General features: G+C 51.2%; 1 long non-coding RNA gene across 1 annotated transcript in view; it reads left to right on the top strand.

The window, feature by feature from the left end:
* The window catches only part of LOC308200503, an 88,328-nt gene extending 76,493 nt beyond the window's left edge, over window positions 1–11,835 (top strand). The window contains exon 2 of the long non-coding RNA XR_013955638.1: window positions 9,651–11,835. This is a non-coding gene — a long non-coding RNA (uncharacterized lncRNA). The remainder of the gene's footprint in view (window positions 1–9,650) is intronic.
* Window positions 11,836–14,355: the final 2,520 nt, after the last annotated feature.

Genomic DNA, 14,355 nt, shown 5'->3' with positions numbered 1-14,355 from the left:
GCACCACTGGGGATACAGTGCAGTGAATCCAGTGAGTGCACTGGCACCACTGGGGATGCAGTGCAGTGAGTCCAGAGAGTGCACTGGCACCACTGGGGATGCATTGCAGTGAGTCCAGAGAGTGCACTGGCACCACTGGGGATGCACTGCAGTGAGTCCAGAGAGTGCACTGGCACCACTGGGGATGCAGTGCAGTGAGTCCAGAGAGTGCACTGGCACCACTGGGGATGCAGTGCAGTGAGTCCAGAGAGTGCACTGGCACCACTGGTGATGCACTGCAGTGAGTCCAGAGATTGCACTGGCACCACTGTGGATGCAGTGCAGTGAGTCCAGAGACTTCACTGGCACCACTGGGAATGCAGAGAAGTGAGTGCAGAGAGTGCACTGGCACCACTGGGGATGCAGTGCAGTGAGTCCAGAGAGTGCACTGGCAGCACTTGGGATGCAGTGCAGTGAATCCAGAGAGTGCACTGGCACCAGCTGTGATGCAGTGCAGTGAGTCCAGAGAGTGCACTGGCACCAATGGGGCTGCAGTGCAGTGAGTCCAAAGAGTGCACTGGCACCACTGGGAATGCACTGCAGTGAGTCCAGAGAGTGCACTGGCACCACTGGTGATGCAGTACAGTGAGTCCAGAGAGTGCACTGGCACCACTGGGGATGCACTTCAGTGAGTCCAGAGATTGCACTGGCACCACTGGGGATGCAGTGCATTGAGTCCAGAGAGTGCACTGGCACAACAGGGGATGCACTTCAGTGAGTCCAGAGAGTGCACTGACACCACTGGGGATGCAGTGCAGTGAGTCCACAGAGTGCACTGGCACCACTGGGGATGCAGTGCAGTGAGTCCAGAGAGTGCACTGGCACCACTGGGGATACAGTGCAGTGAGTCCAGAGAGTGCACTGGCACCACTGGGGATGCAGTGCAGTGAGTCCAGAGAGTGCACTGTCACCACTGGGGATGCACTGCAGTGAGTCCAGAGAGTGCACTGGCACCACTGGGGATGCAGTGCAGTGAGTCCACAGAGTGCACTGGCACCACTGGGGATGCAGTGCAGTGAGTCCAGAGAGTGCACTGGCACCACTGGGGATACAGTGCAGTGAGTCCAGAGAGTGCACTGGCACCACTGGGGATGCAGTGCAGTGAGTCCAGAGAGTGCTTTGGCACTACTGGGGATGCATTGCAGTGAGTCCAGAGAGTGCACTGGCACCACAGATGATGCAGTACAGTGAGTCCAGTGAGTGCACTGGCACCACTGGGGATGTAGTGCAGTGAGTCCAGAGAGTGCACTGGCACTACCTGTGATGCAGTGCAGTGAGTCCAGAGAGTGCACTGGCACAACTGGGGATGCAGTGCAGTGAGTCCAGAGAGTGCACTGGCACCACTGGGGATGCAGTGCATTGAGTCCAGAGAGTGCACTGGCACAACTGGGGATGCACTTTTGTGAGTCCAGAGAGTGCACTGGCACCACTGGGGATGCAGTGCAGTGAGTCCAGAGAGTGCACTGGCACCAATGGGGCTGCAGTGCAGTGACTCCAAAGAGTGCACTGGCACCACTGGGAATGCACTGCAGTGAGTCCAGAGAGTGCACTGGCACCACTGGTGATGCAGTACAGTGAGTCCAGAGAGTGCACTGGCACCACTGGGGATGCACTGCAGTGAGTCCAGAGAGTGCACTGGAACCACTGAGAATGCACTTCAGTGAGTCCAGAGATTGCACTGGCACCACTGGGGATGCACTGCAGTGAGTGCAGAGAGTGCACTGGCACCCCTGGGGATGCAGTGCATTGAGTCCAGAGAGTGCACTGGCACAACTGGGGATGCACTTCAGTGAGTCCAGAGAGTGCACTGACACCACTGGGGATGAAGTGCAGTGAGTCCAGAGAGTGCACTGGCACCACTGGGGATGCACTGCAGTGAGTCCAGAGAGTACACTGGCACCAGTGGGGATGCAGTGCAGTGAGTCCAGAGAGTGCACTGGCACCACTGGGGATGCACTGCAGTGAGTCCAGAGAGTGCACTGGCACCACTGGGGATGTGTCCAGTGAGTCCAGAGAGTGCACTGGCACCACTGGGGATGCAGTGCAGTGAGTCCAGAGAGTACACTGGCACCAGTGGGGATGCAGTGCAGTGAGTCCAGAGAGTGCACTGGCACCACTGGGGATGCAGTGCAGTCAGTCCAGAGAGTGCACTGGCACCACTGGGGGTGCAGTACAGTGAGTCCAGAGAGTGCACTGGCACCACTGGGGATGCACTGCAGTGCGTCCACAGAGTGCACTAGCACCACTGGGGATGCAGTGCAGTGAGTCCAGAGAGTGCGCTGGAACCACTGGGGAAGCAGTGCAGTGAGTCCAGAGAGTGCACTAGCACCTTTGGGGATGCAGTGCAGTGAGTCCAGAGAGTGCACTGGCACCAGTGGGGATGCACTGCAGTGAGTCCAGAGAGTGCACTGGCACCACTGGGGATGCAGTGCAGTGAGTCCAGAGAGTGCACTGGCACCACTGGGGAAGCAGTGCAGTGAGTCCAGAGAGTGCAGTGGCACCACTAGGGATGCAGTGCAGTGAGTCCAGAGAGTGCACTGGCACCACTGGGGATGCAGTGCAGTGAGTCCAGAGAGTGCACTGGCACCACTGGGGATGCAGTTCAGTGAGTCCAGAGAGTGCACTGGCACCACTGGGGATGCAGTGCAGTGAGTCCAGAGAGTGCACTGGCACCACTGAGAATGCACTTCAGTGAGTCCAGAGAGTGCACTGGCACCACTGGGGATGCAGTGCAGTGAGTCCAGAGATTGCACTGGCACCACTGGGGATGCAGTGCTGTGACTCCAGAGAGCGCACAGGCACCACTGGGGATGCAGTGCAGTGAGTCCAGAGAGTGCACTGGCACCACTGGGGATGCACTGCAGTGAGGCCAGAGAGTGCACTGGCACCAGTGGGGATGCACTGCAGTGAGTCCAGTGAGTGCACTGGCACCACTGGGGAAGCAGTGCAGTGAGTCCAGAGAGTGCAGAGGCACCACTGGTGATGCAGTGCAGTGAGTCCAGAGAGTGCACTGGCACCACTGGGGATGCAGTGCAGTGAGTCCAGTGAGTGTACTGGCACCACTGGGGATGCACTGCAGTGAGTCCAGAGAGTGCACTGGCACCACTGAGTATGCACTTCAGTGAGTCCAGAGAGTGCACTGGCACCACTGGGGATGCACTTCAGTGTGTCCAGAGAGTGCACTGGCACCACTGGGGATGCACTGCAGTGAGTCCAGAGAGTGCACTGGCACCACTGGGGATGCACTTCAGTGACTCCAGAGAGTGCACTGGCACCACTGGGGATGCAGTGCAGTGAGTCCAGAGAGTGCACTGGCACCACTGGGGATGCGGTGCCGGGAGTCCAGAGAGTGCTTTGGCACCAGTGGGGATGCACTGCAGTTACTCCAGAGAGTGCACTGGCACCACTGGGGATGCAGTGCAGTGAGTCCAGAGAGTGCACTGGCACCACTGGGGATGCACTGCAGTGAGTCCAGAGAGTGCACTGTCACCAGTGGGGATGCACTGCAGTGAGTCCAGAGAGTGCACTGTCACCACTGGGGATGCAGTGCAGTGAGTCCACAGAGTGCACTGGCACCACTGGGGATGCAGTGCAGTGAGTCCAGAGAGTGCACTGGCACCACTGGGGATGCACTGCAGTGAGTCCAGAGAGGGCACTGGCACCACTGGGGATACAGTGCAGTGAGTCCAGAGAGTGCACTGGCACCACTGGGGATGCATTGCAGTGAGTCCAGAGAGTGCACTGGCACCACTGGGGATGCATTGCAGTGAGTCCAGAGAGTGCACTGGCACCACTGGGGATGCATTGCAGTGAGTCCAGAGAGTGCACTGGCACCACAGATGATGCAGTACAGTGAGTCCAGTGAGTGCACTGGCACCACTGGGGATGTAGTGCAGTGACTCGAGAGAGTGCACTTGCACCACTGGGGATGCAGTGCAGTGAGTCCAGAGAGTGCACTGGCACCACTGGGGATACAGTGCAGTGAATCCAGTGAGTGCACTGGCACCACTGGGGATGCAGTGCAGTGAGTCCAGAGAGTGCACTGGCACCACTGGGGATGCATTGCAGTGAGTCCAGAGAGTGCACTGGCACCACTGGGGATGCACTGCAGTGAGTCCAGAGAGTGCACTGGCACCACTGGGGATGCACTGCAGTGAGTCCAGAGAGTGCACTGGCACCACTGGGGATGCAGTGCAGTGAGTCCAGAGAGTGCACTGGCACCACTGGTGATGCACTGCAGTGAGTCCAGAGATTGCACTGGCACCACTGTGGATGCAGTGCAGTGAGTCCAGAGACTTCACTGGCACCACTGGGAATGCAGAGAAGTGAGTGCAGAGAGTGCACTGGCACCACTGGGGATGCAGTGCAGTGAGTCCAGAGAGTGCACTGGCAGCACTTGGGATGCAGTGCAGTGAATCCAGAGAGTGCACTGGCACCAGCTGTGATGCAGTGCAGTGAGTCCAGAGAGTGCACTGGCACCAATGGGGCTGCAGTGCAGTGAGTCCAAAGAGTGCACTGGCACCACTGGGAATGCACTGCAGTGAGTCCAGAGAGTGCACTGGCACCACTGGTGATGCAGTACAGTGAGTCCAGAGAGTGCACTGGCACCACTGGGGATGCACTTCAGTGAGTCCAGAGATTGCACTGGCACCACTGGGGATGCAGTGCATTGAGTCCAGAGAGTGCACTGGCACAACAGGGGATGCACTTCAGTGAGTCCAGAGAGTGCACTGACACCACTGGGGATGCAGTGCAGTGAGTCCAGAGAGTGCACTGGCACCACTGGGGATGCACTGCAGTGAGTCTAGAGAGTACACGCACCAGTGGGGATGCAGTGCAGTGAGTCCAGAGAGTGCACTGGCACCACTGGGGATGCACTGCAGTGAGTCCAGAGAGTGCACTGGCACCACTGGGGATGTGTCCAGTGAGTCCAGTGAGTGCACTGGCACCACTGGGGATGCAGTGCAGTGAGTCCAGAGAGTACACTGGCACCAGTGGGAATGCAGTGCAGTGAGTCCAGAGAGTGCACTGGCACCACTGGGGATGCAGTGCAGTCAGTCCAGCTTACACCTCCCCTCCAGTTCAGCTTACACCTGAAAGATATCTACTAGACCGGATCGTCTTGAAGCCCCCCCTCTAGCTCAACCACACAAATATTACACCAAAACTAAAGAATTTACTAAACTAATTAAACTAAAGCATTTTACAGTGTTAGTATAGGCGATAGAAAAGACACTTAGACGCGATAGAGACCCCAGTACCGTAAGGGAAAGATGAAATAGCAGTGAAACAATCAAAGCGACAGACAGCAAAGATTAACCCTTGTACCTTTTGCATCATGGTTTAGCGAGAACAACCAAGCAAAGTGAACTAAAGTTTGCCCCCCCGAAACCCAAGCGAGCTACTTTCAAGCAGTTAAAGAGAGCGAACCCGTCTCTGTTGCAAAAGAGTGGGATGACTTGTCAGTAGAGGTGAAAAGCCAACCGAGTTGGGTGATAGCTGGTTACCTGTGAAACGAATCTAAGTTCCCCCTTAATCCTCCCTACCGGACATCCTGAACCCTAATGAGATGATTAAGAGCTATTTAATGGAGGGACAGCTCCATTAAAAAAGGACACAACCTCGACTAGCGGATAATTCTTACTACTGATCCTACCGTGGGCCCTAAAGCAGCCATCAAAAAAGAGTGCGTCAAAGCTCCACCACCTAAAAATACCAAAATAAGATGATTCCCTTATCACAAACAGGTCAACCTATGAATATAGGAGAATTAATGCTAAAATAAGTAACTCAGGGCCACACCCCTCTAACGGCGCAAGCTTACATAGAAACATTATTAACAGACCTAGACAGATACAAAAACCCCTACAAGACCACGTATTAACTAACCCTGTTAACCCGACTCAGGAGCGCCTATAAGAGCGATTAAAATCTGTGAAAGGAACTCGGCAAATTAATAAGGCCCGACTGTTTACCAAAAACATAGCCTTCAGCAAATTAAACAAGTATTGAAGGTGATGCCTGCCCGGTGACTTAGGTTTAACGGCCGCGGTATCCTAACCGTGCAAAGGTAGCGCAATCAATTGTCCCATAAATCGAGACTTGTATGAATGGCTAAACGAGGTCTTAACTGTCTCTCACAGATAATCAGTGAAATTGATCTCCCCGTGCAAAAGCGGGGATGTGAACATAAGACGAGAAGACCCTGTGGAACTTAAAAATCAACGACCACCGCGAATCCTCAATCAACCCCACTGGGGCCACTACCATCGCAGAGCCTGGTCGATATTTTTCGGTTGGGGCGACCTTGGAGGAGAACAAATCCTCCAAAAACAAGACCATACCTCTTTACCTAGAGCTACCCCTCAAAGTGCTAACAGTGACCAGACCCAATATAATTGATTAATGGACCAAGCTACCCCAGGGATAACAGCGCAATCCCCCTCAAGAGCCCATATCGACAGGGGGGTTTACGACCTCGATGTTGGATCAGGACATCCTAATGGTGCAGCCGCTATTAAGGGTTCGTTTGTTCAACGATTAACAGTCCTACGTGATCTGAGTTCAGACCGGAGCAATCCAGGTCGGTTTCTATCTATGACACACTCTCCCCAGTACGAAAGGACCGGGAAAGTGGGGCCAATACCACAAGCACGCCCCCCCCCTCTAAGCAGTGAAACCAACTAAACCGTGAAGAGGGCCTTCCCCCACCACTTTCAATCCTAGAAAAGGACCAGCTAGAGTGGCAGAGCCCGGCAAGTGCAGAAGGCTTAAGCCCTTTCCCCAGAGGTTCAAATCCTCTCCCTAGCTTCACCCATGATTCAAATAACAACACTAAGCTGCCTCGTTATATCCCTCCTATACATCATCCCAATCCTGATTGCCGTAGCCTTCCTAACCCTAGTAGAACGGAAAATCCTAAGCTACATACAATCCCGCAAAGGCCCTAACGTTGTCGGGCCTTTTGGCCTACTTCAACCATTTGCGGACGGACTGAAACTATTTACCAAAGAGCCCATCCGACCCTCTACCTCTTCCCCACTTCTATTCATTCTGATACCAATACTAGCCCTTGTCCTAGCCCTCACCACTTGAGCACCACTACCACTCCCATTTCCCCTAGCAGATCTAAACCTCGGAGTTCTCTTCCTAATAGCCATGTCAAGCCTAGCCGTCTACTCAGTCCTATGATCAGGCTGAGCCTCGAACTCAAAATACGCACTAATCGGAGCCCTACGGGCAGTAGCACAGACCATTTCATACGAAGTGACACTGGCCATAATCCTGCTATCAATAATCATACTAAGCGGAAGCTACACACTCAGCTCCTTTGCCGTCGCACAGGAGCCTCTATACTTCATTTTCTCCTCATGACCCCTAGCAATAATATGATACGTATCCACCCTAGCAGAGACAAACCGAGCTCCTTTTGACCTCACAGAGGGTGAATCTGAGCTAGTCTCAGGGTTTAACGTTGAATACGCCGCAGGACCCTTCGCCTTATTCTTCCTAGCTGAATATGCGAACATTATGCTAATAAATACACTTACAGCCATCATATTCCTAAACCCAAGCGCCCTAGGGCCACCCACAGAACTATTCCCCGTCATCCTAGCCACAAAAGTCCTCCTACTATCTTCTGGTTTCTTATGGGTCCGAGCTTCATACCCACGATTCCGATATGACCAACTAATGCACCTACTATGAAAAAACTTCCTACCCCTCACACTAGCTCTGTGCCTCTGACACATCAGCATACCTATCTGCTATGCAGGCCTACCTCCTTACATAAGGAAATGTGCCTGAACTACAAAGGGTCACTATGATAAAGTGAACATAGAGGTATAACAGCCCTCTCATTTCCTGTTGACCTTAGAAAAGTAGGAATTGAACCCACACAAGAGAAATCAAAATTCTCCATACTTCCCTTATATTATTTTCTAGTAGAGTCAGCTAATCAAGCTATCGGGCCCATACCCCGAAAATGATGGTTTAACCCCCTCCTCTACTAATGAACCCTTACGCGACCCCAATCATAACCTTCAGCCTCATCTTGGGCACCACAATCACAATTTCCAGCAACCACTGAGTTCTGGCCTGGACAGGACTGGAGATCAACGCACTAGCCATCATTCCCCTAATTGCCAAATCCCACCACCCACGAGCAGTAGAAGCCGCAACGAAATACTTCCTAACCCAAGCAGCTGCTTCCGCCCTGGTCCTATTCTCTAGCATAACCAATGCCTGAGTCACCGGCCAATGAGACATCACACAAATAAACCACCCAACCTCCTGTCTACTACTGACAGCAGCAATCGCTATTAAACTGGGCCTAGTGCCATTTCACTTCTGATTCCCAGAAGTACTACAAGGATCGCCACTAATAACAGCCCTGCTACTCTCGACCCTCATAAAATTCCCCCCACTAACCCTGCTCCTACTAACATCCAAATCCCTCGACCCAGCTCTACTCACCGCCATGGCCCTAGCCTCAACAGCACTAGGAGGCTGAATAGGACTGAACCAAACACAAACACGCAAAATCCTAGCCTTCTCGTCCATCTCCCACTTAGGCTGAATCGCCATCATCCTAGTTTACAGCCCCAAATTGGCCTTACTTACCTTCTACCTATACACAATCATAACATCAGCCGTATTCCTAGCCCTTAACAAAATCAAAGCCCTTAACCTATCCATGATCACAACCTCATGAACAAAAACCCCAGTGCTAAACGCCACCCTAATACTAGTACTTTTATCCCTAGCAGGCCTCCCCCCATTAACAGGCTTTATACCAAAGTGACTTATCATCCAAGAACTAACTAAACAGGAAATAACACCAGCAGCCATGGCAATTGCCATGCTATCACTGCTCAGCCTCTTCTTCTACCTACGCCTCGCATACCACTCAACAATTACCCTTCCCCCCAACTCCTCTAACCACATAAAACAATGATACACTAGCAAAGCCCCAAGCACACCTACTGCGGTCCTTGCCTCACTATCAATCCTCTTACTTCCCCTGTCCCCAATAATACATGCCATTGTCTAGAAACTTAGGATAACACCCCAAACCGAAGGCCTTCAAAGCCTTAAATAAGAGTTAAACCCTCTTAGTTTCTGCACATTAAGACTTACAGAATATTAACCTGTATCTTCTGAATGCAAGTCAGACGCTTTAATTAAGCTAAAGCCTCCCTAGACAGATGGGCTTCGATCCCATAAAACTCTAGTTAACAGCTAAATGCCTAAACCAATTGGCTTCTGCCTACAAAGACCCTGACGCACCCTAGTGCGCATCGATGAGCTTGCAACTCAACATGAATTTCACTACAGAGCCGATAAGAAGAGGAATTAAACCTCTGTAAAAAGGACTACAGCCTAACGCTTCAACACTCAGCCATCTTACCCGTCACCTTCATCAACCGATGACTATTTTCCACTAACCATAAGGATATTGGCACCCTGTACCTCATCTTCGGGGCATGAGCAGGAATAGTCGGCACCGCACTCAGCCTATTAATCCGCGCAGAACTAGGACAACCAGGAACTCTCCTAGGCGACGACCAAATTTACAATGTAATCGTTACCGCTCACGCCTTTGTAATAAGCTTCTTTATAGTCATACCCATCATGATCGGAGGATTCGGCAACTGATTAGTCCCCCTCATAATCGGTGCCCCCGACATAGCATTCCCGCGAATAAACAACATAAGCTTTTGACTCCTCCCCCCATCATTCCTCCTCCTACTAGCCTCATCCACTGTAGAAGCTGGCGCCGGCACAGGCTGAACTGTCTACCCTCCCCTAGCAGGTAACCTTGCCCACGCCGGAGCTTCAGTAGACCTGGCTATCTTCTCACTCCACTTAGCCGGTATCTCCTCCATCCTTGGGGCCATCAACTTTATCACCACAGCCATCAACATAAAACCCCCCGCACTCTCACAATACCAAACCCCACTATTTGTCTGATCCGTACTAATTACCGCCATCCTACTCCTTCTATCACTCCCCGTACTCGCCGCCGGTATTACAATATTACTAACTGATCGAAACCTAAACACCACATTCTTCGACCCCGCTGGAGGAGGAGACCCAATCCTGTACCAACACCTATTCTGATTCTTCGGACACCCAGAAGTCTATATTCTGATCCTACCGGGGTTTGGAATCATCTCACACGTAGTCACGTACTACTCAGGCAAAAAGGAGCCCTTTGGCTACATGGGAATAGTCTGAGCCATACTATCCATCGGCTTCCTAGGATTCATCGTCTGAGCTCACCACATGTTTACAGTAGGAATAGACGTTGATACCCGAGCCTACTTTACATCAGCCACTATAATCATTGCCATCCCTACCGGAATCAAAGTATTTAGCTGACTAGCCACCCTGCACGGAGGAACAATCAAATGAGACCCCCCCAATACTATGAGCTCTAGGATTTATCTTCCTATTTACCATCGGAGGATTAACAGGAATCGTTCTTGCAAACTCTTCCCTAGACATCGCCCTGCACGACACGTACTACGTAGTTGCCCACTTCCACTACGTCCTATCCATAGGCGCCGTCTTTGCCATTCTAGCAGGATTTACTCACTGATTCCCACTACTCACTGGGTTTACCCTACACCAAACATGAGCAAAAGCCCACTTCGGGGTAATATTTACAGGAGTAAACCTAACGTTCTTCCCCCAGCACTTCCTAGGCCTAGCAGGAATACCCCGACGATACTCGGACTATCCCGACGCCTACACACTATGAAACACCATTTCCTCCATCGGCTCCCTAATCTCAATAGTAGCCGTAATCATACTAATATTCATCATCTGAGAAGCCTTTTCAGCCAAACGAAAAGTCCTACAACCAGAACTAACTACCACAAACGTTGAATGAATCCACGGCTGCCCTCCCCCATACCATACTTTCGAGGAACCGGCCTTCGTCCAAGTACAAGAAAGGAAGGAATCGAACCCTCACATGCTGGTTTCAAGCCAACTGCATTAACCGCTCATGCTTCTTTCTTATGAGACGTTAGTAAACCAATTACATAGCCTTGTCAAGACTAAATCACAGGTAAAAATCCTGTACATCTCATGTGGCCAACCACTCCCAACTAGGATTCCAAGACGCCTCATCACCCATCATAGAAGAACTCGTTGAATTCCACGACCACGCCCTAATCGTTGCCCTAGCTATCTGCAGCCTAGTTCTCTACCTTTTAGCCCACATACTAACAGAAAAACTCTCGTCCAATGCTGTAGACGCCCAAGAAGTAGAGCTGATCTGGACAATCCTACCTGCTATCGTCCTGGTACTCCTCGCCCTCCCATCCCTACAAATCCTCTACATAATGGACAAAATCGACGAACCAGACCTCACCCTAAAAGCCATCGGCCACCAATGATACTGAAGCTACGAATACACAGACTTCAAAGACCTATCATTCGACTCCTACATAGTGCCCACCCCAGACTTACCCAACGGCCACTTCCGACTGCTAGAAGTTGACCACCGCGTAGTTATCCCAATAGAATCCCCCATCCGCGTGATCATTACTGCAGGAGACGTACTCCACTCCTGAGCAGTCCCAACGCTCGGAGTTAAAACAGACGCAATCCCAGGCCGACTAAACCAAACTTCATTCATTACCACCCGGCCTGGGATTTTTTACGGACAATGCTCAGAAATTTGCGGGGCTAATCACAGCTACATACCCATTGTAGTAGAATCAACCCCACTCCCACATTTCGAGGCCTGATCGTCCCTTCTATCATCATCCTAATCATTAAGAAGCTATGCAACAGCACTAGCCTTTTAAGCTAGCCAAAGAGGGACTTCCCCCTCCTTAATGATATGCCACAGCTTAACCCCGCACCATGATTTTCAATCATAATTATAACCTGATTAACCCTAGCACTCCTCATCCAACCAAAACTACTAGCCTTCACCACAACCAACCCCCCATCAAATAAGACCTCCCTCACTACCAAACCCACACCATGATCCTGACCATGAACCTAAGCTTCTTTGACCAATTTTCCAGCCCCAATCTATTCGGCATCCCCTTAATCCTACTATCCCTACTCTTCCCAGCCCTACTATTCCCGTCCCCAAACAACCGATGAATCAACAACCGCCTTTCTACTATCCAAACATGACTCCTTCAGCTAATCACAAAACAACTAATAGTCCCACTCAACAAAAATGGCCACAAATGAGCCATAATATTTACATCCCTAATAATCATACTTCTTACAATCAACCTTCTAGGCCTCCTTCCATATACATTCACCCCAACCACCCAACTATCTATGAACATAGCCCTAGCCTTCCCACTATGGCTCGCCACACTACTAACAGGCCTACGAAACCAACCATCAGCCTCTTTAGCCCACCTATTACCCGAAGGTACCCCTACACCCCTAATCCCCGCACTAATCCTGATCGAAACAACCAGCCTACTAATCCGCCCCCTAGCCCTCGGAGTCCGCCTTACAGCCAACCTTACAGCAGGACACTTACTCATCCAACTCATCTCTACAGCCTCCATTGCATTAATACCCACCCTTCCTGCAGTATCCATCCTAACAATAATCATCCTACTACTCCTAACCATCCTAGAAGTAGCAGTAGCCATAATCCAGGCCTACGTCTTCGTGCTCCTTCTAAGCCTATACTTACAAGAAAACATCTAATGGCACACCAAGCACACTCATACCACATAGTTGACCCAAGCCCTTGACCAATCTTCGGGGCAGCCGCCGCCCTACTCACAACCTCAGGATTAATCATGTGATTCCACTACAACTCATCCATACTACTAACCCTAGGCCTCATCTCAATACTCCTAGTAATACTCCAATGATGACGAGACATTGTACGAGAAAGCACCTTCCAAGGCCACCACACTCCCACAGTCCAAAAAGGCCTACGATACGGCATAATCCTTTTCATCACATCTGAAGCATTCTTCTTCTTAGGGTTCTTCTGAGCGTTCTTCCACTCGAGCCTGGCCCCAACCCCAGAACTAGGAGGCCAATGACCCCCAACAGGAATTAAACCACTCAACCCGATAGAAGTCCCCCTACTAAACACAGCCATCCTACTAGCCTCAGGCGTTACCGTAACGTGAGCCCATCACAGCATCACAGAAGGAAACCGAAAACACGCCATCCACGCCCTAACCCTAACGATCCTCCTGGGATTCTACTTCACAGCCCTACAAGCAATAGAATACCACGAAGCCCCATTCTCAATCGCCGATAGCGTCTACGGATCTACCTTCTTCGTTGCCACTGGATTCCACGGACTCCACGTAATCATCGGATCCTCCTTCCTGACCGTCTGCCTCTTCCGACTGATCAAGTTCCACTTTACATCAGACCACCACTTCGGATTCGAGGCAGCAGCCTGATACTGACACTTCGTAGACGTCATCTGACTATTCCTCTACATAACCATCTACTGATGAGGATCTTGCTCTTCTAGTATATTAATTACAATTGACTTCCAATCTCTAGAATCTGGTATAAACCCAGAGGAGAGCAATGAACGCACTCATGTTCATATTCGCCCTATCATCAATCCTAAGCGCCGCCCTAACCGCATTAAACTTCTGACTCGCCCAAATAAACCCCGACTCAGAGAAACTCTCACCGTACGAATGTGGATTCGACCCACTTGGATCTGCTCGATTACCATTCTCAGTCCGATTCTTCCTCAGTAGCCATCCTGTTCGTCCTATTCGACCTAGAAATCGCCCTCCTACTCCCCCTGCCATGAGCCGTCCAACTCCAATCCCCCCTAATGACCCTCACCTGAACTGTAGCGATCCTCCTTCTCCTAACACTCGGACTGGCCTACGAGTGAATTCAAGGGGGCCTAGAATGAGCAGAATAACAGAAAGTTAGTCTAACCAAAAAGATAGCTGGTTTCGACCCAGCAGATTACAGCCAACCCTGTAACTTTCTTATGTCGCCCCTACATTTAAGCTTCTACTCAGCCTTCATTTTCAGCGGACTAGGACTAGCCTTCCACCGAACCCACCTAGTATCCGCCCTACTATGCCTTGAAAGCATAATATTATCGATATTCGTAGGCCTATCAATATGATCCATCGAAAACCAAGTCTCCTCATTCACCGTGGTACCAATTCTCATGCTAACCTTCTCAGCGTGTGAGGCGGGCACAGGCCTGGCCATCCTAGTAGCCTCCACCCGCACACATGGCTCCGACCATCTACACAACCTAAACCTCCTGCAATGCTAAAAATCATCCTACCCACAATCATACTTCTTCCAACAGCCCTGCTG

This window comes from Anser brachyrhynchus, assembly GCF_964034855.1.
Source record: "Anser brachyrhynchus genome assembly, chromosome: 10".
Classification (NCBI taxonomy): Eukaryota; Metazoa; Chordata; class Aves; order Anseriformes; family Anatidae; genus Anser; species Anser brachyrhynchus.
The sequence above is the reverse complement of the archived record's forward strand: the minus strand, read 5'-3'. Positions and strand labels throughout refer to the sequence as shown.